We start from the raw sequence: 22,338 nt of genomic DNA, 5'->3' as shown, positions 1-22,338 counted from the left end.
TAACAAATGACCTGTGAAACGTTCTGCATTTCACCAATAAGTGTTAGTATATTAGAAATTGGCATATGGAATAACAGGTGTATTCTGTACCATAACAAGACCAATTACTTTGAAGAATGGATTTACAAAAATATTTGGTCTGTTACAGCTCTTTCAGATGAAAGTGGTAATAACCTCCGCTACAATGATTTTATGATAAAACATGACTTTCCTTGTTGCCCTAAGCAATACTGTACAGTCATGAATGTTATTTCTTCTAGTCTTGTACTGCTGGTGAAAGGTGATGTTATGTTCAGATGTGTCTCCTTGCCTACTCTCTTTGTACATAGATGGCTGTTGTTTGTGGGATAAGAAGTGTAACAATAAACATGGTTGACAAGTTATTTCCAAAAACAGTTATCATTTATTTTTATATCTGTCCATTTTTAATGTATCTGTAATGAAGAAAATAAGAACAAAATACTTATCTTTCCCGATACCAACCAAGGCCAAAGTGAATCATTTAAGATGTAAAGCGTAATGACTGTACATTTTGTGAGAATGACATTGAAACTACTTAACATATTTTATTGCAATCATATTACCACATTCTGGGTGGAGTTACATGACTAATTAACATCAAAGAATATTAAAATTGCCAAGTTCACATACAATGACATAACATTTGGTTTATTCCAAGATGATAACGATTTCAATTTCCTGGTCAATAATATAATTGTTTTAGACAACTTATTTGTACACAAATGTAGATTTTTGAAGACTACCCCCTATTATTGATTTTTGAAGACTACCCCCTTATTATTGATTTTTGAAGACTACCCCCTTATTATTGATTTTTGAAGACTACCCCCTATTATTGATTTTTGAAGACTACCCCCTTATTATTGATTTTTGAAGACTACCCCCTTATTATTGATTTTTGAAGACTACCCCCTTATTATTGATTTTTGAAGACTACCCCCTTATTATTGATTTTTGAAGACTACCCCCTTATTATTGATTTTTGAAGACTACCCCCTTATTATTGATTTTTGAAGACTACCCCCTTGTTATAGATTTTTTTAAAGTTAGCTTGATATTTTTGTGCAATCATTAAGATTTGTTAAAAACAAACAAGTCCTGAAACGCAGTGCTGCCTTTGTTCCATACAAGCTGATATGATATGTATAATTGAATGTACAGTATAAGACCTCTGACGTTTATATATATATATATATATATACATACATACACACACACACACACACACACGTGTGTGTGCTTGGTTATGTTCTTTACAAAATATGCATTTTGAATGTATTATTCAAGTGTCGTATATGTTTGAACAATTTGAAGTATAATAATAAAACATATATATATTTTTTTTTTACTGTCGACCACCGATGGGTGGTAACTTAATGTCGCTGCAGTAGAGTCATTGATCAAATTTCTGTTTTTTTCCCTTAAGGTCGTCAACTGTTTGTGACCCAACTGTTATCAACTGCACGTGAAGAACATAAATCAAAGGATTTGCTGCTATGTCGGAAAAAACTGAAGTTGATTTAACCGGAGCTAAGCAAAACGATGGCGTATGGCTAGTAAAGGTTCGTTGCCTAAAATGTATTTGAACGATAAGTCATATCCATAAACATATTGGTCACACTTGTCAGTTTTCTTGAAGACCTAGCCTAGCATTTAGCAAGCTAAACTACAGTACCACCTCTGCCCCGGTCTCTTTTTCACTTTTGTTTTACCTGATCAGGTTTCCAGTACCGAGCCCATCAGTGCGCCAACGCGTCAGGAAAAGGAGAGTTTGGAAAGTAAGAACTGGCTTTTGGCTACAACTCCACATTTGTTCTTTACAGAAAAGATTATGTCTTTTCAGAGGGCTCCAACAATGCCAAAAAGAGAAATGTTGAATTCTGCAGTGGACATCATGCTCAATTGGGTAGTTGCTGATGTTGCATGTAAATAGGCCTTAATGTCTTAGCTGACGAATCTCAACTCCATGGTGAAGGACGTTTCTGGTGGAGTTCATCAGAACTTCCATCACCATGGTGTTTAGTCAGTTATCATTGTCCTAAATGCTGTAACATGTTTTTTTCAGGAGTCAGTTATCTAATGAGAAAATGTGTGTAGTGTATGTTGTAGTTTCCTTTTTGTATTTTGTCCTACAGGAATCAAGGAAAAGCAGATGTAAGTCTGGTACTTGTCGCCACATGGTGTCACTGTAAAACCATACACTGTTCCTCATCCTCTAATACCTCCAACTTTTGGAAGTATTCTAGAAAACAGTAGCTGTATTATTGGATATAAGTTGAATTATTGGATGTCATGTTTATATATTCATAGAATATTATTAGTTGAATCAGACGTGTTACTGCTTGGTTGGAACAACAGCCTGCACCTATGCTGGGATGTTAGCTGATTCATGGGTCTGTGGTGTATCCCCAGGTGTCATTCACACTGAATGAGGACCTGACCAGCCTGTCTACATTTGGGGAGAAGGCAGCGTCGGTACGAGCCCCACGGGACCATCCAATGACCATGCACAGTGTATGGGGAAAGACTGTGTTCACTGAAAGCTCTGCAGGTAACAGTCAACTGCCCTGCTCTAATACTGGTAAAACAACATGGCGGTATGGTTCATTTGAGTTAACGCAATATGGTGCATGAGTTGGTGATTCATAAATAATCAAGAAATGAAACTCCTTGAGATTAATCAGATTAGATTTGGGTGTCCTGCTCAAGCAGTCTCTTTGACATATCATGGAGAAGTGGAGAGGTTTATAACCAAGACTCATTTGGCTTATTTCATTTTACTTGTCTTGAAAAACTGTAGCTGAAATGTTTTTTAAAAAAGCCTATTTTAAACTCTCCTGATTTTGCCTTGTTATTACGATTACTCTAACACACATATTTTATTTTATCACCATTTTTTAATTGTATTTAAACATTTCATCCCAACTTTAAAACAGCCTACTGTAACACTTAACGCCTTCTCATGTGCGTACATAGTGTCAGCACATGCACCCACATGTACAACTACACGCACCCACATACTGTACATGTATTTTAATGATCTGTTGAATGATTCTTAGAAAGAATAGGAACATCCATAGGCGTATATATATCGACGCACACACACACAGAGCACTAATTGTGTCTGTTAATGATGTCATTCCTACAGAAACCATGCACGGAATATCAGTAGTAGTTGGTTCATGTAATATCATGTGTAAGTGGTTAAAAAAAAATGTGCGTAGTGACCAACTCTGGCAGGCAGAAGGTATTGATTAAGTGGTTGCTTAGCAACAAGCTTCGCTACAGAAGCAGTGAATAGGCTCAGCTGTACTGTACTGTTAGAAAGCCATTAATTTCTCTCCCTCATCCCTCCTGCTCTCTCCTTCTCCCTCTAATTCTCTGCCAACCCCCATGCTCTCTCTCTTTTTCGCTGTCAGCCCTCCTGCTCTCTCTCTCTCCCTCTCTTAACCCTCCTGAAAGGAAATTGGTCAGGAGTGAAACTACAGTACCAGTCAAAAGTTTGGACACACCTACTCATTCAAGTTTTTTTTTTTACATTGTAGAATAACATTAAAGACATCAAAACTATAAAATAACACATATGGAATCATGTAGTAACCAAAAGAAAGTGTTAAACAATTAAATATATATTTTATATTTGAGATTCTTAGTAGCCACCTATTTCCTTGATGACAGCTTTGTACACTCTTGGCATTCTCTCAACCAGCCTCATGAGGTAGTCACCTGGAATGCATTTCAATTAACAGGTGTTAATGCGCTTGAGCCAAATCAGTTGTGTTGTGACAAGGTAGTGGTGGTATACAGAAGATAGCCCTATTTGGTAAAAGACCAAGTCCATATTATAGCAGGAACAGTTCAAATAAGCAAAGAGAATCGACAGCCCATCATTACTTTAAGACATGAATGACAGTCAATTTGGAAAATTTCGAGAAATGTAGAAGTTTCATCAAGTGCAGTCGCAGAAACCATCAAGCGCTATGATGAAACTGGCTCTCATGAGAACCGCCACTAGAAAGGAAGACCCAGAGTTACCTCTGCTGCAGGGCATAAGTTCATTAGAGTTACCAGCCTAAGAAATTGCAGGCCAAATAAATGCTTCAGAGAGTTCAAGTAACAGACACATCTCAACATCAACTGTTCAGAGGCGACTGCGTGAATCAGGCCTTCGTGGTCAAATTGCTGAAAAGAAACCACTACTAAAAGAACCCCAATAATAAGAAGAGACTTGCTTGGGTCAAGAAACACGAGAAATGGACATTAGACTGGTCGAAATCGGTCCTTTGCTCTGATGAGTCCAAATTTGAGATTTTTGGTTCCAACCACAGCAAATCCACCCAGCCTCTCAGCTGATCAGACGCTACATACATCTTCTATTCCAGCACCAGCAGGACATGATTTAACTAGACAACTAATCACCAAACCTTGGGTTGAGCTGAATGAAGTGCTCTTATCTAGAGCTGGGCAGGAGAAACACTGTTAGACTGTTGTAGATAAATAGAGTAGAGACAGGGTCAGTAGGAGAGGGCAGGTAACAAGCCGCCTGCCATCCCACCCACCTCCTGTATGCCCTGACCTTGGCTTCTCCTCTCATTACAGACATGGACAGAACCGACAGGAGCACAGCTCTCGGCCTGACAACCATCACATGATCGCTCCAGTAGAGACAGATAAGAGAGCAGGTCTGAGGGGGATGAATCAATGGCAAAAATCCCATGACTCAGTCCCAGTGCTGAGAGGTGTTCGGGTGGAATGCTCAGTGATTCACACAGGGATTTGGACTGAAGAGACACAGCCGACCCAGACGGCTACATTTCCTACAAGCTGCCTCAGATCCTGCCTCACAGAGCTAGAGGCTCGGCAAAGACACACTCCAACCCTGAAGAACATTAGCAACAGTAGCAATGCGCATGACCCACCTGCAGGCATCTATTTTCTGTGTTTGAGGGATGCAAAATCCATTTGTCAGTTAAATCTCACGGATTGATTGCTTTCATTTTATTGCTGCGACTATTTCATTCCCTAGCTTGTGCCCGTCATTTTTTCCCGTTCAATTTGTGTCCACAGAAATGTTTGTAACACCCTGTCAAACATACCCCTGTAATGGCTGAAATGGGCTAAATAGAATACATTGTCTTTCCGTTGTATCTATAAAGAACTGGGATTTAAACGCACCGTCTCGACACTTACATCACAAGAAATATCACTTTTTTTGATGGGTGTTAATTGTTTAGGCAATTGAAAAAAGTAATAATTTAGTGCAGTTGAAATGTTTACTAATTAAATGAGTTAAAAGCAACGTCCGAAAATGAATACGCAGATTATAGTGATATTGTCTAATCTCGCAAACAATGTAAAGTAGGGTTCGGCGGTATGCAGATTTTCATATCGTTTCTGTACCATATCTAGGTATACGTTATTACAGAATGTATAACGTCGTTATTTAATTTTGTAATGACATTTTTTTTTACGATGCACAAAACAATTTACGCAACAGGGACCTTGATCCAGGAGGGGATTGAATTCATAGAATTAGGAACTAGAATACTTCCCTGAACAAAATTATAGCACACATGCAACAATTTCAAACATTTTACTGAGTTACAGTTCAAATAAGGAAATCAGTAAATTGAAACACATTTATTAGGCCGTCACCTATGGATTTCACATGACTGGGAATACAGATATGCATCTGTTGGTTACAGATACCTTAAAAAGAAGCTAGGGGCGAGGATCAGATAACCAGTCAGTATCTGGTGTGACCACCATTTGCCTCATGCAGTGCGACATATCTCCTTCACATAGAGTTGATCAGTCTTGATTGTGGCCTGTGGAATGTTGTCACACTCATCTTCAATGGCAGTGTGAAGATGCTGATATTGGCAGGAACTGGAACACGGTGTTGTACACGTCGCTCCAGAGCATCCCAAACATGCTCAATGGGTGACATGTCTGGTGAGTATGCAGGCCAATGGAAGAACTGGGATATTTTCAGCTTTCAGGAATTGTGTACAGACCCTTGCTGTGCATTATCATGCTGTAACACCAGGCGATGGCAGCTGATGAATGGCACGACAATGGGCCTCAGGATCTCGTCACGGTATCTCTGTACATTCAAATTGCCATCGATAAAATGCAATTGTGTTCGTTGTCCATACCTTATGCCTGCTCAACCCCACCACCACATGGGGCACTCTGTTCACAACATTGATATCAGCAAACGCCTCGCCCACATGACACCATACCCGCCATCTGCCAGGTACAGTTGAAACCGGGATTCATCAGTGAAGAGCACACTTCTCCAGCGTGCCAGTGGCCATCGAAGGTGAGCATTGGCCCACTGAATTCGATTACGATGCCATACTACAGTGAAGTCAAGACCTTGGTGAGGATAATGAGCACACAGATGAGCTTCCCTGAGGCGGTTTCTGACCGTTTTTGCAGAAATTATTTGGTTGGCAAACCCACAGTTTCATCAGCTGTCCGGGTGGCTTGTCTCAGACAATCCCGCAGGTGAAGAAGCCAGATGTGGAGGTCCTGGGCTGGCGTGGTTACACGTAGTCTGCAGTCGTGAGGCCGGTTGGACGTACTACCAAATTCTCTAAAACAACGGCTTATGGTAGAGAAATTAACATTAAATTCTCTGTCAACAGCTCTGGTGGACATCCCTGCAGTCATCATGCCAATTGCACTCTCTCAAAACTTGATACATCTGTGGCATTGTGTTGTGTGACAAAACTGAACATTTTAGAGTGGCCTTTAATTGTACCCATCACAAGATGCACCTTTAATGATCATGCTGTTTAATCAGCTTCTTGATATGCCACACCTGTCAGGTGGATGGATTATCTTGGCAAAGGAGAAATGCTCACCAAGAGGGATGTAACAAATGTATGTTTCGAAATACCCCGGTATACAGTAGCCGAATATCAGGTATGTTTAGATAGATGTAATTTAGAGTTAAGCGTGTTGATTTTTTAAAATCTGAGGGTATCCTGCTATTGACACTTTTTGAATTAAGCAAGAGAATGTGACAACAGTAATTAATGAGGCCGTTTGCACAACACATTTAGGGCAGACCGAGACAAGTGTTTGGTGGTTGCAGCCCTGGTCCACCCCTTTATGCTAATATATTCATATATGCGAATACGCCTGGTGTGTTTATGCAAATTAGATACATATATTACCCTTATTTTAACATGAAAAAATACCTGATACAATAAGAAAATATATACAGTTGAAGTCGGAAGTTTACATACACTTAGGTTGGAGTGATTAAAACTCATGTTTCAATCACTCCACAGATGTCTTGTTAACAAACTATAGTTTTGGCAAGTCAGTTAGGACATCTACTTTGTGCATGACAAGTACATTTTCCAACAATTGTTAACAGACAGATTATTTCACTGCACCACAATTCCAGTGGGTCAGAAGTTTACATACACTAAGTTGACTGTGCCTTTAAACAGCTTGGAAAATTCCAGAAAATGATGTTATGACTTCTGGTAGAGTAACTTTACCATATCGGCTAGTTGAGAACAAGTTCTCTTTTTTATTTTATTTTTACCAGGCAAGTCAGTTAAGAACAAATTCTTATTTTCAATGACAGCCTAGGAACATGGGTTAACTGCCTGTTCAAGGGCAGAACAACAGATTTTGTACCTTGTCACCACATGACAAGCTCAGGGATTTGAACTTGCAACCTTTCGGTTACTAGTCCAATGCTCTAACCACTAGGCTACAGCTGCGACCTGGCCAAGATAAAGCAAAGCAGTGTGACACAAACAACACAGAGTTACACATGGAAATAAACAAACATACAGTCAATAATACAATAGAAAAGGTCTATATACAGTGTGTGCAAATGAGGTAGGATAAGGGAGGTAAGGCAATAAATAGGCCATAATGGCGAAATAATTACAATATAGAAATTAAACACTGGAGTGATAGATGTGCAGAAGATGAGTGCAAGTAGAGGTACTGGGGTGCAAAAGAGCAAAATAAATAACAGTATGGGGTAGTTGGATGGGCTATTTACAGATAGGCTATCTACAGGTGCAGTGACCTGTGAGCTGCTCTGACAGCTGGTGCTTAAAGTTAGTGAGGGATATATGAGTCTCCAGCTTCAGTGATTGTTGCAGTTTGTTCCAGTCATTGGCAGCAGAGAACTGGAAGGAAAGGCAGCCAAAGTAGGAATTGGCTTTGGGGGTGACCAGTGAAATATACCTGCTGGAGCACGTGCTATGGAATGGGTGCTGCTATGGTGACCAGTGAGCTGAGATAAGGCGGGTCTTTACTAGCAAATGCTTATAGATGGAGCCAGTGGGTTTGGAGCCGGTGGGTTTGGCAACGAATATGAAGCGAGGGCCAGCCAACGAGAGCATACAGGTCGCAGTGGTGGGTAGAATATGGGGCTTTGGTGACAAAACAGATGGCACTGTGATAGACTGCATCCAATTTGCTGAGTAGAGTGTTGGAGGCTATTTTGTAAATGACGTCGCCGAAGTCAAGGATCGGTAGGATAGTCCGTTTTACGAGGGTATGTTTGGCGGCATGAGTGAAGGATGCTTTGTTGCGAAATAGGAAGCCGATTCTAGATTTAATTTTGGATTGGAGATGCTTAATGTGAACCTGGAAGGAGAGTTTACAGTCTAACCAGACACCTAGGTATTTGTAATTGTCCACATATTCTAAGTCAGAACCTTCCAGAGTAGTGATGGCGGGCAGGGATCGGTTGAAGAGCATGCATTTAGTTTTACTTGCATTTAAGAGCAGTTGGAGGCCACGGAAGGAGAGTTGTAATTGCATTGAAGCTCGTCTCGAGGTTAGTTAACACAGTGTCCAAAAAAAAGCGACAGAAGTATACAAAATGGTGTCGTCTGCCTAGAGGTGGATCAGAGAATCACCAGCAGCAAGAGCGACATCATTGATGTATACAGAGAAAAGAGTCGGACCGAGGTTTGAACCCTGTGGCACCCCCATAGAGACTGCCTGCCAGAGGTCCGGACAACAGGCCCTCCAATTTGACACACTGAACTCTCTCTGAGAAGTAGTTGGTGAACCAGGCGAGGCACTCATTTGAGAAACCAAGGCTGTTGAGTCTGCCGATAAGAATGCAGTGATTGACAGAGTCGAATGCCTTGGCCAGGTCGATGAATACAGCTGCACAGTATTGTCTCTTGTCAATGGCGGTTATAACATCGTTTAGGACCTTGAGCGTGGCTGAGGTGCACCCATGACCAGCTCGGAAACCAGATTGCATAGCGGAGAAGGTACGGTGGGATTTGAAATTAGTCGGTGATCTGTTTGTTAACTTGGCTTTCGAAGACCTTAGAAAGGGAGGGTAGGATAGATATAGGTCTGTAGCAGTTTGGGTTTAGAGTGTCTCCCCCTTTGAAGAGGCAGCTTTCCAATCTTTTGGGATTTCAGACGATACGAAAGAGGTTGAACAGGTTAGTAATAGGGCTTGCAACAATTTCGTCTGATCATTTTAGGAAGAGAGGGTCCAGATTGTCTAGCCCGGCTGATTTGTAGGGGTCCCGATTTTGCAGCTCTTTCAGAACATCAGCTATTTGGATTTGGGTGAAGGAGAAATGGGAAAGGCTGTGGGGTAAGTTGCTGTGGGGGGTGCAGGGCTGTTGACTGGGGTAGGGGTAGCCAGGTGGAAGCCTGTATAGCCGTAGGAAAATGCTTTTTGAAATGTATTGGTGGTGACAGTGTTTCCTAGCCTCGGAGCAGTGGGCAGCTGGGAGGAGGTGCTCTTATTCTCCATGGACTTTACAGTGTCCCAGAGCTTTTTGGAGTTTGTGCTACAGGATGCAAATTTTAGTTTGCTTTCCTAACTGCCTGTGTATATTGGTTCCTAACTTCCCTGAAAAGTTGCATATCTCGTGGGAAATTTGATGCTAATGCAGTACGCCACAGGATGCTTTTGGGCTGGTCAAGGGCAATCAGGTCTGAAGTGAACCAAGGGCTATATCTGTTCCTGGTTCTACATTTTTTGAATGGGGCATGCTTATTTAAGATGGTGAGGAAAGAATAAAAAAGCACTTTTAAAGAATAATCAGGCATTCTCTACTGACGGAATGAGGTCAATATCCTTCCAGGATACCGGGCCAGGTCGATTAGAAAGGCCTGCTTGCTGAAGTCTTTTAGGGAGCGTTTGACAGTGATGAGGGGTGGTCGTTTGACCGCAGACCCATTACGGACGCAGGCAACGAGGCAGTGATCGCTGAGATCCTGGTTGAAGACAACAGAGGTGTATTTGGAGGGCAGGTATTTAAGATGATATTTATGAGGGTGCCCGTGTTTACGGATTTGGGGTTGTACCTGGTAGGTTCATTGATAATTTGGGTGAGATTGAGGGCATCAAGCTTAGATTGTAGGATGGCCCGAGGTGTTAAGCATGTCCCAGTTTAGGTCATCTAACAGCACGAGCTCTGACAGTCAATTCACATATGTTGTCCAGGGCACAGCTGGGGGAAGAAGGTGGTCTATAGCAAGTGGAAACGGTGAGAGACTTATTTCTGGAAAGGTGGATTTTTAAAAGTAGAAGCTCAAATTGTTTGGGCACAGACCTGGATAGTAAGACAGAACTCTGCAGGCTCTCTCTGCAGTAGATTGCCACTCCATCCCCTTTAGCAGTTCTATCTTGGTGGAAAATGTACATTTCAGGGGTTTTGGTGGTCTTCCTAAGCCAGACTTGCAAGCCGAAGAACACCATCCCAACTGTGAAGCACAGGGGTGGCAGCATCATGTTGTGGGGGTACTTTGCTGCAGGAGGGACTGGTGAACTTCACGAAATACAGTGGGGCAAAAATGTATTTAGTCAGCCACCAATTGTGCAAGTTCTCCCAGAGGCCTGTAATTTTCATTATAGGTACACTTCAACTATGACAGATAAAATGAGAAAAAAAATCCAGAAAATCACATTGTAGGATTTTTTATGAATTTATTTGCAAATTATGGTGGAAAATAAGTATTTGGTCAATAACAAAATTTTATCTCAATACTTTGTTATTTACCCTTTGTTGACACGGACAGAGGTCAAACGTTTTCTGTAAGTCTTCACAAGGTTTTCACACACTGTTGCTGGTATTTTGGCCCATTCCTCCATGCAGATCTCCTCTAGAGCAGTGATGTTTTGGGGCTGTGGCTGGGCAACACGGACTTTCAACTCCCTCCAAAGATTTTCTATGGGGTTGAGATCTGGAGACTGGCTAGGCCACTCCAGGACCTTGAAATGCTTCTTACGAAGCCACTCCTCCGTTTCCTGGGCGGTGTGTTTGGAATCATTGCCATGCTGAAAGACCCAACCACGTTTCATCTTCAATGCCCTTGCTGATGGAAGGAGGTTTTCACTCAAAATCTCGTGATACATGTCCCCATTCATTCTTTCCTTTACACGAATCAGTTGTCCTGGTCCCTTTGCAGAAAAACAGCCCCAAAGCATGATGTTTCAACCCCCATGCTTCACAGTAGGTATGGTGTTCTTTGGATGCAACTCAGCATTCTTTGTCCTCCAAACACGACAAGTTGAGTTTTTACCAAAAAGTTATATTTTGGTTTCATCTCACCATAAGACATTCTCCCAATCTTCTTCTGGATCATCCAAATGCTCTCTAGCAAACTTCAGACGGGCCTGGACATGTACTGGCTTAAGCAGGGGGACACGTCTGGCACTGCAGGATTTGAGTTACTGATGGTAGGCTTTGTTACTTTGGTCCCAGCTCTCTGCAGGTCATTCACTAGGTCCCCTCGTATGGTTCTGGGATTTTTGCTCACCGTTCTTGTGATCATTTTGACCCCACGGGGTGAGATCTTGCGTGGAGCCCCAGATCGAGGGAGATTATCAGTGATCTTGTATGTCTTCCATTTCCTAATAATTGCTCCCACAGTTGATTTCTTCAAACCAAGCTGCTTACCTATTGCAGATTCAGTCTTCCCAGCCTGGTGCAGGTCTACAATTTTGTTTCTGGTGTCCTTTGACAGCTCTTTGGTCTTGGCCATAGTGGAGTTTGGAGTGTGACTGTTTGAGATTGTGGACAGGTGTCTTTTATACTGATAACAAGTTCAAACAGGTTCCATTGATACAGGTAACGAGTGGAGGACAGAGGAGACTCTTAAAGAAGAAGTTACAGGTTTGTGAGAGCCAGAAATCTTGCTTGTTTCTAGGTGACCAAATACTTACTTTTCACCATAATTTGAAAAGAAATTCATAAAAAATCCTACAATGTGATTTTCTGGATTTTTTTCTTCTAATTTGTCTGTCATAGTTGAAGTGTACATATGATGAACATTACAGGCCTCTCTCATCTTTTAAGTGGGAGAACTTGCACAATTGGTGGCTGACTAAATACTTTTTTGCCCCACTGTATATGGCGTCATGAGGAAGGAAAATTGCGTGTATATATTGAAGCAATATCTCAAGACATCAGTCAGGAAGTTAAAGCTTGGTCGCAAATGGGTCTTCCAAATGGACAATGACCCCAAACATACTTCCAAAGTTGTGTCAAAATGGCTTAAGGACAACAAAGTCAAGGTATTGGAGTGGCCATCACAAAGCCCTAACCTCAATCCTATAGAAAATTTGTGGGCATTACTGAAAAAGCGTGTGCGAGCAAGGCCTACAAACCTGACTCAGTTACACCAGCTGTCAGGAGGAATGGGCCAAAATTCGCCCAACTTACTGTGGGAAGCTTGTGGAAGGCTATCCGAAATGTTTGACCCAAGTTAAACAATTTAAAGGCAATGCTACCAAATTCTAATTGAGTGTATGTAAACTTCTGACCCACTGGGAATGTGATGAAATAAATAAAAGCTGAAATAAATCATTCTCTCTACTATTATTCTGACATTTCACATTCTTAAAATAATGTGGTGATCCTAACTGACCTAAGACAGGGAATTTTTACTAGGATTAATATTCAGGAACTGTTAACTGAGTTTATGTTTATTTTGCTAAGGTGTATGTAAACTTCCGACTTCAACTGTATGTACCAGCGCATTCTAAGGTGAAATTTTTCAATAAATTGAATACCTGAATTTCCACCAAAATCCCTGAACTCATTATTTGTCCGTGCCAGTAAAATGTTTAATGTTCTACAATTCAGTCAATATCTAATGGATTATAAACATATAAACTTTACTTAAAACATTTAGAGACACACTCACAAGACAGCTATAAATAGTGTTATTTGACATGTATCTTTTTCGACACGTAAAGACCCAAACGGCGTTCCATATTTGTGATTGCATATCAGCATCACTCATTCACTCCACAACAGGTGGGCTGGAGTTATTTCCAGAACACTTCTCTTTCTGATGTATGTAATGCAGTCTGGTTTCTTCCAGACAGTCTGACTTCGTGTCTGCAGTAGTAGCAGAGTACAGTGAGAGGTGTTATTAAAGATTATCTGTAGTGCAATCTCTCTGCTCTGTTCTGGCTTTTCTGTTGTTTACCGTACCTTCTGAAACGGCTGGAACAGATGGATATACAGTACAAGTCAAACGTTTGGACACCTACTCATTCAAGGGTTTTTCTTTATTTTCTACATTGTAGAATAAGGCAGTTCCATTAAGCCCAAGATGGAATGTACAGTACACATACTCTTTAAAATATAAAGAAAAATGTGTATTCTGTTTTTTTTATTTTACCTTTATTTACCCAGGCAGGCTAGTTGAGAACAAGTTCTCATTTACAACTGCGGCCTAGCCAAGATAAAGCAAAGCAGTGCGACACAAACAACACAGAGATACATATGGTCAATAATACAATATATACAGTGTGTGGTAATGAGGTAGGATAAGGGAGGTAGCAATAAATAGGCCATAGTGCCGAAATAATTACAATATAGCAATTAAACACCGGAGTGATAGATGTGCAGAAGATGAGTGTACAAGTAGAGATACTGGGGTGCAAAGGAGCAAAATAAATAAAATAAGTAAATAACAGTATGGGGATGAGGTAGTTGGATGGGCTATTTACAGATGGGCTATGTACAGGTGCATTATCTGTGGATAATGCAGAAAATGCACAAGTAAATAGTGGGTATGTTTAGAACATAATATTATTTAGAATGTACAGAGATATTCATTGGAATGTAGAGATTCTTTAGAATGTACAGATGTTCTTTAGAGTGCTGACTGAAGGCTGATGATTTATTTGAGAGACCACAGCATGTGGCTCAGTATAACTACAATGTCACATCTCTCATTCAACCTGCTAAGAGAACTGTTGTCAAGCCTTCAGTGTGTCAACTGTCATTAGATTTGTGTTCCAACTACAATAGCAAAATATAATGTAAGATGCCATTGTCTTACGTCAGATGGCGTCACTCCTACTCAACACTCGTACCTCAATTATTGCAGGCGGAATCGCCACAATCTGGACCATGGTGAGATTCTGTATTGCAGTGTTCTCCAGGGAGGGAAAGTAAGGGCTATGTCAGTCCATTCCTATTCTTTGGTTGTCATTGGCTACAAAGGAAGAGAAAGTCTAATTTGCTATATTTCTTAAGTCAAAACACTCGGTTGGTCTTTAGGTCGTGTGTGTGAACAGTCATCTGTTATAGCGTCAGAATAATAGCTGATATTATTAGTTCAGCTTGTTGAGATGTGGCACTCACTCCTCTCAGCCATGCTGTCGGGGGAGAGGAGTGGATTGATTGATTCAGCTGGCTTTCTTTTTCTCTGCCTCTCTCTGCCTGTCATCTTTCTCTTTTCCCCTGCCCCGCTTTTCTTCTCTTGTTATTTTCTTTCTGTCTGTCATCTCTGCCATTCCTATCTCCTTGCATTTCTCGTTCTCTTCCTTCTTTCTCTCCTCTCTGCCTCTCCTCTTTCTCTGCCTCTTCTCCCTTTATCCTCTCTATTTCCCTTCTACCCTTGCCTAGCCTTGCCTAGCCTTGCCTAGCCTTGGCTACTCTTCAGTCTAGGTCAGCTGTAGTTGACCCGTCCATTAAAGAGTCATTCCAGGGATGAGGAATGTATTGATAGTTAGGAATCTTAGTGGTTTCCCTTAATTACATATAACCATGGGAACACCTACTGCCACAGGGAACAGGCTAGGAGTGTGTGTGTATTAAAGTCAGCGTGGAGTGTGATGTAGGAGTTTCATTTGCCTGGCAACAGGTGAGAGCAAAAAAATAAAAATAAACATGAATCTGTTAATGGGTTGCCTCTAGGGCTGTTAGTGACATTATTACCGCTCCCCCGGCGAAAACGAGTCATGACCACGGTCAATTTCCACGTGACCGTTTAGTCACATTAACTAGGCTTTTCGGAGCTTTGATGCTGCTGGTCGTTAGTAGCCTACCTAACTTGCTAACTGCCTAATCACTCATCAATGAAAATATAATAGAAAATCCATGAGCTCATGTTGCTCAACATTTCTATAGGCTATGTTATTGCGTGAGAAAACAGAGTTTTGGTGGCCTCTTAAAAAGAGTGGATCCCATCAGCTTTCTATAGGCTAGGCCTACTATATTTACAGTGCCTTGCGAAAGTATTCGGCCCCCTTGAACTTTGCGACCTTTTGCCACATTTCAGGCTTCAAACATAAAGATATAAAACTGTATTTTTTTGTGAAGAATCAACAACAAGTGGGACACAATCATGAAGTGGATGACATTTATTGGATATTTCAAACTTTTTTAACAAATCAAAAACTGAAAAATTGGGCGTGCAAAATTATTCAGCCCCATTAAGTTAATACTTTGTAGCGCCACCTTTTGCTGCGATTACAGCTGTAAGTCGCTTGGGGTATGTCTCTATCAGTTTTGCACATTGAGAGACTGACATTTTTTCCCATTCCTCCTTGCAAAACAGCTCGAGCTCAGTGAGGTTGGATGGAGAGCATTTGTGAACAGCAGTTTTCAGTTCTTTCCACAGATTCTCGATTGGATTCAGGTCTGGACTTTGACTTGGCCATTCTAACACCTGGATATGTTTATTTTTGAACCATTCCATTGTAGATTTTGCTTTATGTTTTGGATCATTGTCTTGTTGGAAGACAAATCTCCGTCCCAGTCTCAGGTCTTTTGCAGACTCCATCAGGTTTTCTTCATCCATCTTCCCATCAATTTTAACCATCTTCCCTGTCCCTGCTGAAGAAAAGCAGGCCCAAACCATGATGCTGCCACCACCATATTTGACAGTGGGGATGGTGTGTTCAGGGTAGTGAGCTGTGTTGCTTTTACGCCAAACATAACGTTTTGCATTGTTGCCAAAAAGTTCAATTTTGGTTTCATCTGACCAGAGCACCTTCTTCCACATGTTTGGTGTGTCTCCCAGGTGGCTTGTGGCAAACTTTAAACGACACTTTTTATGGATATCTTTAAGAAATGGCTTTCTTCTTGCCACTCTTCCATAAAGGCCAGATTTGTGCAATATACGACTGATTGTTGTCCTATGGACAGAGTCTCCCACCTCAGCTGTAGATCTCTGCAGTTCATCCAGAGTGATCATGGGCCTCTTGGCTACATCTCTGATCAGTCTTCTCCTTGTATGAGCTGAAAGTTTAGAGGGACGGCCAGGTCTTGGTAGATTTGCAGTGGTCTGATACTCCTTCCATTTCAATATTATCGCTTGCACAGTGCTCCTTGGGATGTTTAAAGCTTGGGAAATCTTTTTGTATCCAAATCCGGCTTTAAACTTCTTCACAACAGTATCTTGGACCTGCCTGGTGTGTTCCTTGTTCTTCATGATGCTCTCTGCGCTTTTAACGGACCTCTGAGACTATCACAGTGCAGGTGCATTTATACGGAGACTTGATTACACACAGGTGGATTGTATTTATTATCATTAGTCATTTAGGTCAACATTGGATCATTCAGAGATCCTCACTGAACTTCTGGAGAGAGTTTGCTGCACTGAAAGTAAAGGGGCTGAATAATTTTGCACGCCCAATTTTTCAGTTTTTGATTTATTAAAAAAGTTTGAAATATCCAATAAATGTCGTTCCACTTTATGATTGTATCCCACTTGTTTTTGATTCTTCACAAAAAAATACAGTTTTATATATTTATGTTTGAAGCCTGAAATGTGGCAAAAGGTCGCAAAGTTCAAGGGGGCCGAATACTTTCGCAAGGCACTGTATATATCAACTTTCCTAATATTAAGCACATTGCTTCAATTTACAGTCTGAATATAGCCTACCTGGCTGGCATGAAAATTAACCATGGGAAAAGCGTCCTCCATTTTCTATTTAAGTGCGTAGATTACATGTATTTTTCCCCTGCCTGTTCCGAGACAGGTGCATGACAGTGGTCCATTCTAAATCAAAACTAATTTCACGCATAGTGTATCTTATCTAGTAGATGTAAAGATCAGATTAAGATCAGATTATTAGCATAGTCTGATGGGTGACATTAGCCTATCACTTGTGCATGATGTATTAGGCAATCACTTGTGAATGATGCCCATATACTGTAACTATAATTGCCTGTTGATCCCGATTCCGCTGGACAGACTATCAAGTTTCCTCCTCTTCTGCACAACAGATCGGTCGTACCCGAGGTACAATTCCAGATAGGGGTGTTTCATGGTGGGTTGCTTGTTGAGGAAGTGGAATGAGCACACAGCCAAATTGTTTCCCCAGAGCGTGCAGTAAGGCAAGAAACAGTGCATGCCTTTTTTTGCAACTTTTTCAAAATCATAGTCGCACACCTCATGTAGCCTAGCCCATAGGCCTATATGTTTTAATAAGGTTAGTATCACACCTCATGTAGCATAGCACATAGCACTATATGTTTTGATAAGGTTAGTATCACACCTCATGTAGCCTAGCCCATAGGCCTATATGTTTTAATAAGGTTAGTATCACACCTCATGTAGCCTAGCCCATAGGCCTATATGTTTTAATAAGGTTAGTATCACACCTCATGTAGCCTAGCCCATAGGCCTATATGTTTTGATAAGGTTAGTATCACACCTCATGTAGCCTAGCCCATAGCCCTATATGTTTTAATAAGGTTAGTATCACACCTCATGTAGCCTAGCCCATAGGCCTATATGTTTTGATAAGGTTAGTATCACACCTCATGTAGCCTAGCCCATAGGCCTATAAGGGTTGTATCACAACTAAAGTGGTCAAATAACTTCTTAACATTAAGCACATTATTCCGCTTTACAACGGGTGTAGAACCTAACTGGCCTACATAGGCAACACATGAGTTTCAAGTTTGGGAAATAATTTTCACCATAAAAATGCACCTTTGTAATAAAAGCATTACATGCATAATCTCAATTGCAGTCACTTTTGAGAACCTTGTTTTCTCACTGATTCATTGTTTTTTGAAACATTTGTGCTTGTAGCCTACTTAGGCGTGTGCGCATTGCTACGCTTTTAATGTGTAGAAATTGCCAAAACGTTTCGATCTATTGCGTCAGCCTCATTGCTTTTAAAAGATTTTTGATGCGAGTGGTGGTATTGATTTGGGATCTATCACATCCCACAACTGTCCCAGACTATGTTTGGAATATTTCTCTCTCTCACAGAATGACAAGCTGACCAATAGAATAGGTTAACTAGTGTACTATGGGGGGATAGATTGACAGACTAGTGCATTGCGGTTCGTTAGTCATACTCATCTTGTTGGCTGATGAAAAGTAAGCGTGGACAGTTCTAGCTTCTTCAATATGCGCCTCAGAATTAGTTTAAAAGGGCCGAGCAGCTGAGTCCCCAACGTGTCTGTCTTCACTTGTAGCCTACTTCGGAGCTGAGATGCTTGTGAGAAGGACCCTGGGTATTGGTGGCTAATAAGAATTGAGATATCTGAGAAAGCAATGTGAGTGAGAGGTGCTTCAGAGCAAGGCAATTGGCAGCCGAGAGAAGGGAATTTACAATTATTACATTCAGAACAATGGCCACTTGGCCGCAAAAGGCACTGATTTTTTAGGGGTATTACAGCCACACAAGGAGGATGCCGCCATGAAATTCGAAGCCTTGTGAGAATATTATCAAGTGCTTGTCAAATTGTGAAGCAGGGACTGATGAAGTGTGTGCAGGCTGAAACAAGGCAGAGCTCATCATTAGTGTCGCAAAATGCAGCCTTAGAATGTATTAAAAATCAAAACATACAAACGTTGGGCTATCACAACTAAAGTTGCATAAATAACTCTAAATTAAGCATATAGGAGGGCCTCTTTCTTTGTTACCCGCTCAACACAGAATAGCTGCATGAACGCACTCCCTCTGAAATCGTTTGGAGAAAATATCCTTCATTTTATTCAGCTCAATTGTATTCGTCATATTATGAAATAATGTAAATACTGCCACAGAATTCTAAGCAAATCTTGTCTGCTAAATTAACTATTGTAGCCCACAGCCATATGGCATAGCCAGATCAGGGCCTAACAAGGACAACTCAGAGTAGCCTATTCTGTTATTTTGAAATAGAGTACATTTTCTTCATATCATGTTTATTTAGACCTGAAATAAATAACTGATCTATTAATATGGATTTATTATACTTTTTAAAATGTAGATGTTCCAAAGGTCTGCATCAGTGACTTGTAGGCTATGCGTGGAAGCCAGGAAATGCTAAACGTTTTTGTTAATTAACGGTCAATTACCGTGAGACCGGCAGTTATTTGCTTGACAATCACCGGCTGACAAAATGTCATGAACGCCACAGCCCTAGTAGCCTCTGTTTTGAATAAGCTAAGTGTGTTCTGTCTCTGTTCTTCTCTCTTTCTGGATTAACCCCCCACCTCTCTCTCTCGCTCTCCTCCCACCACTTTTTCCTCTCCCTCTCTCCATCCATCTCCCTTAATCTCTCTCTCCCTGCCACCTGTGGGTTAGATATTCATCAGTCTGAGCCAAAAGCTAATAGGCACAGTGGTATCATCAAATATGGATGGGTCTGATCTGCAATTAAAAAGCTCTCAGGTTTGATGTCTCCCGCAGCACACTGCTGGCTTCGGGACCTTCATGTTTGCCCTGCGCCAGAAGAATGTGTGTGTGTGTGCATGAGGGATTGTGTGTGTGTGTGAGTCATGAGTAGGGGGCTGTAGAGAAAGAAAGCGAGCACAGATTGGCTCAATCCAAAGCCTACATGTAAAGAATATTAAAGAATTCAGTTATTTATATTTCTTGCAACTTTCTGAAGACGTAGCGGCATGGGGATGCCTTTGTACCCGTTAGCGATGCCCAAACAGTCATTTCTAAAGGCTTTCCCATAAAAGTTTCCAATTTAAATGGTACCTGCAAAGTAGGCTTACATGGCAGAATATGATATCATGATTTGTATCAATCAAGTGGTCTTTTTTGGGGGGTGTTATTATGACAGTGTATTGGCTTGTAAGAATTCTGAGTGGCTGGTAGATTTGAACCTAACGTGCATTCGGAAAGTATTCAGAGCCCTTGACTTTTTCCACATTTTGTTACATTTCAGCATTATTCTAAAATGGATTAAAATGATTTTCTCAAATCTATACACAGTACCCCATAATGACAAAGCAAAAAAAGTTGTTGAAATTCTTGCAAATGTATGATAAAAATATATATATTTTACATAAGTATTCAGACCTTTTGCTATGAGACTCAAAATTGAGCTCAAGTGCATCCTATTTCCATTGATCATCCTTGATTGTAGTCCACCTGTGGTAAATTCAATTGATTGGACATGATTTGGAAAGGGACACAGTTGTCTATATAAAGTCCCACAGTTGACAGTGCAAGACATGAGGTCGAAGGAATTGTCCGTAGAGCTCCGAGACAGTATTGTTTCGAGGCACACATCTGGAGAAGGGTACCCAAAAATGTCTGCAGCATTGAAGGTCCCCAAGAACACGGTGGCCTCAATCATTCTTGAGTTTGGAACCACAAAGACTCCTCCTAGAGCTGGCTGCCCGGCCAAACTGAGCAATCGGGGGAGAAAGGCCTTGGTCAGGGAGGTGACCAAGAACCCGATGGTCACTCTGACAGAGCTCTAGAGTTGGGAGAACCTTCCAGAAGGACAATCATCTCTGCTGCACTCCACCAATCAGGCCTTTTATGGTAAAGTGGCCAGATGGAAGCCACTCCTCAGTAAAAGGAACATGGCAGCCCACTTGTGAGAGTCCTTTAGGTGCCTTTTGGCAAAAAAGGTTTTGTTATAAATGATCCATCAACTTCAATGAAAGCTGGCAGTGAATTAATGATATAATTTAAGCTACTCAAGTCTTTCCATTGTTTTACACTGTACAAAAATATAAAACGCAACATGCAACAATTTCAAAGATACCTTAAAAAAAATGGGGGCGTGGATCAGAAAACTAGTCAGTATCTGGTGTGACCAACATTTGCCACATGCAGCGTGACACATCTCCATCACATAGTTGATCAGGCTGTTGAATCTGGCCTCTGGAATGGTGTCCCACTCTTTAATGGCTGTGCGAAGTTGCTGGACATTGGCGGGAACTGGAACACACTATCATACACGTCAATCCAGAGCATGGATGAACTGGGACATTTTCAGCTTCAGAAATTGTGTACATGGGGCCGTGCATAATCATGCAGAAATGTGAGGTGATGGCGGCGGATGAATGACACGACAATGGGCCTCAGGATCTCGTCACGGTATCTCAAATTGCGATCGCTAAAATGCAATTGTGTTTGTTGTCCGTAGCTTATGCCTGCCCATACCATAACCCCACCGCCACATGGCACTGTTCACAACGTTGACATCAGAAATGGCTCGCCCACATAACGCCATACGCTCTCTGCCATCTGCCTGGTATAGTTGAAACCGGGATTCATCCGGGAAGAGCACAATTCTCCAGCATGCCAGTGGCCATCAAAGGTGAGCATTTTCCCACTGAAGTCGGTTAAGACGCTGGTGAGGATGACGAGCATGCAGATGAGTTTCCCTGAGACAGTTTGTGCAGAAATTCATCAGTTGTGCAAACCCACAGTTTCATCAGCTGTCTGGGTGGCTCGTTTCAGACCATACCGCAGGTGAAGAACAGATGTGGAGGTCCTGGGCTGTCGTGGTTCCACATGGTCTGCGGTTGTGAGGCCGTTTGGAAGTACTGCTAAATTCTCTAAAACGACATGAGGCGGCTTATGGTAGAGAAATTAACATTCAATTCTCTGGCAACAGCTCCCTCAACTTGAGACATCCGTGGCATTGTGTGACAAAACTGCACATTTTACCGTTACCTTTTTATTGTCCCCAGCACACGGTGCACCTGTGTAAAGATCATGCTTGTTTAATCTTCTTAATATGCCACACCTGTTAGGTGGAGGGATTATCTTGGCAAAGGAGAAATGCTCAGTAACAGGGTTGTTAACAAATTTTTACACAGAATTTGAGAGAAATAAGCTTTTTGTGCATG

General features: G+C 41.4%; 1 long non-coding RNA gene across 1 annotated transcript; it reads left to right on the top strand.

The window, feature by feature from the left end:
* The first annotated feature begins 1,451 nt into the window (after window positions 1-1,451).
* LOC109877796 (uncharacterized) lies at window positions 1,452-5,180 on the top strand. The gene is made up of 4 exons (XR_002253290.2): window positions 1,452-1,583; window positions 1,742-1,799; window positions 2,434-2,572; window positions 4,621-5,180. It is a non-coding gene; the product is annotated as an uncharacterized LOC109877796 (long non-coding RNA).
* The last annotated feature ends 17,158 nt before the right edge of the window (window positions 5,181-22,338 follow it).

The sequence above is a fragment of the Oncorhynchus kisutch genome, linkage group LG26, assembly GCF_002021735.2.
Source record: "Oncorhynchus kisutch isolate 150728-3 linkage group LG26, Okis_V2, whole genome shotgun sequence".
Lineage (NCBI taxonomy): Eukaryota > Metazoa > Chordata > Actinopteri > Salmoniformes > Salmonidae > Oncorhynchus > Oncorhynchus kisutch.
This window is presented reverse-complemented; position numbering and strand designations above follow the sequence as displayed.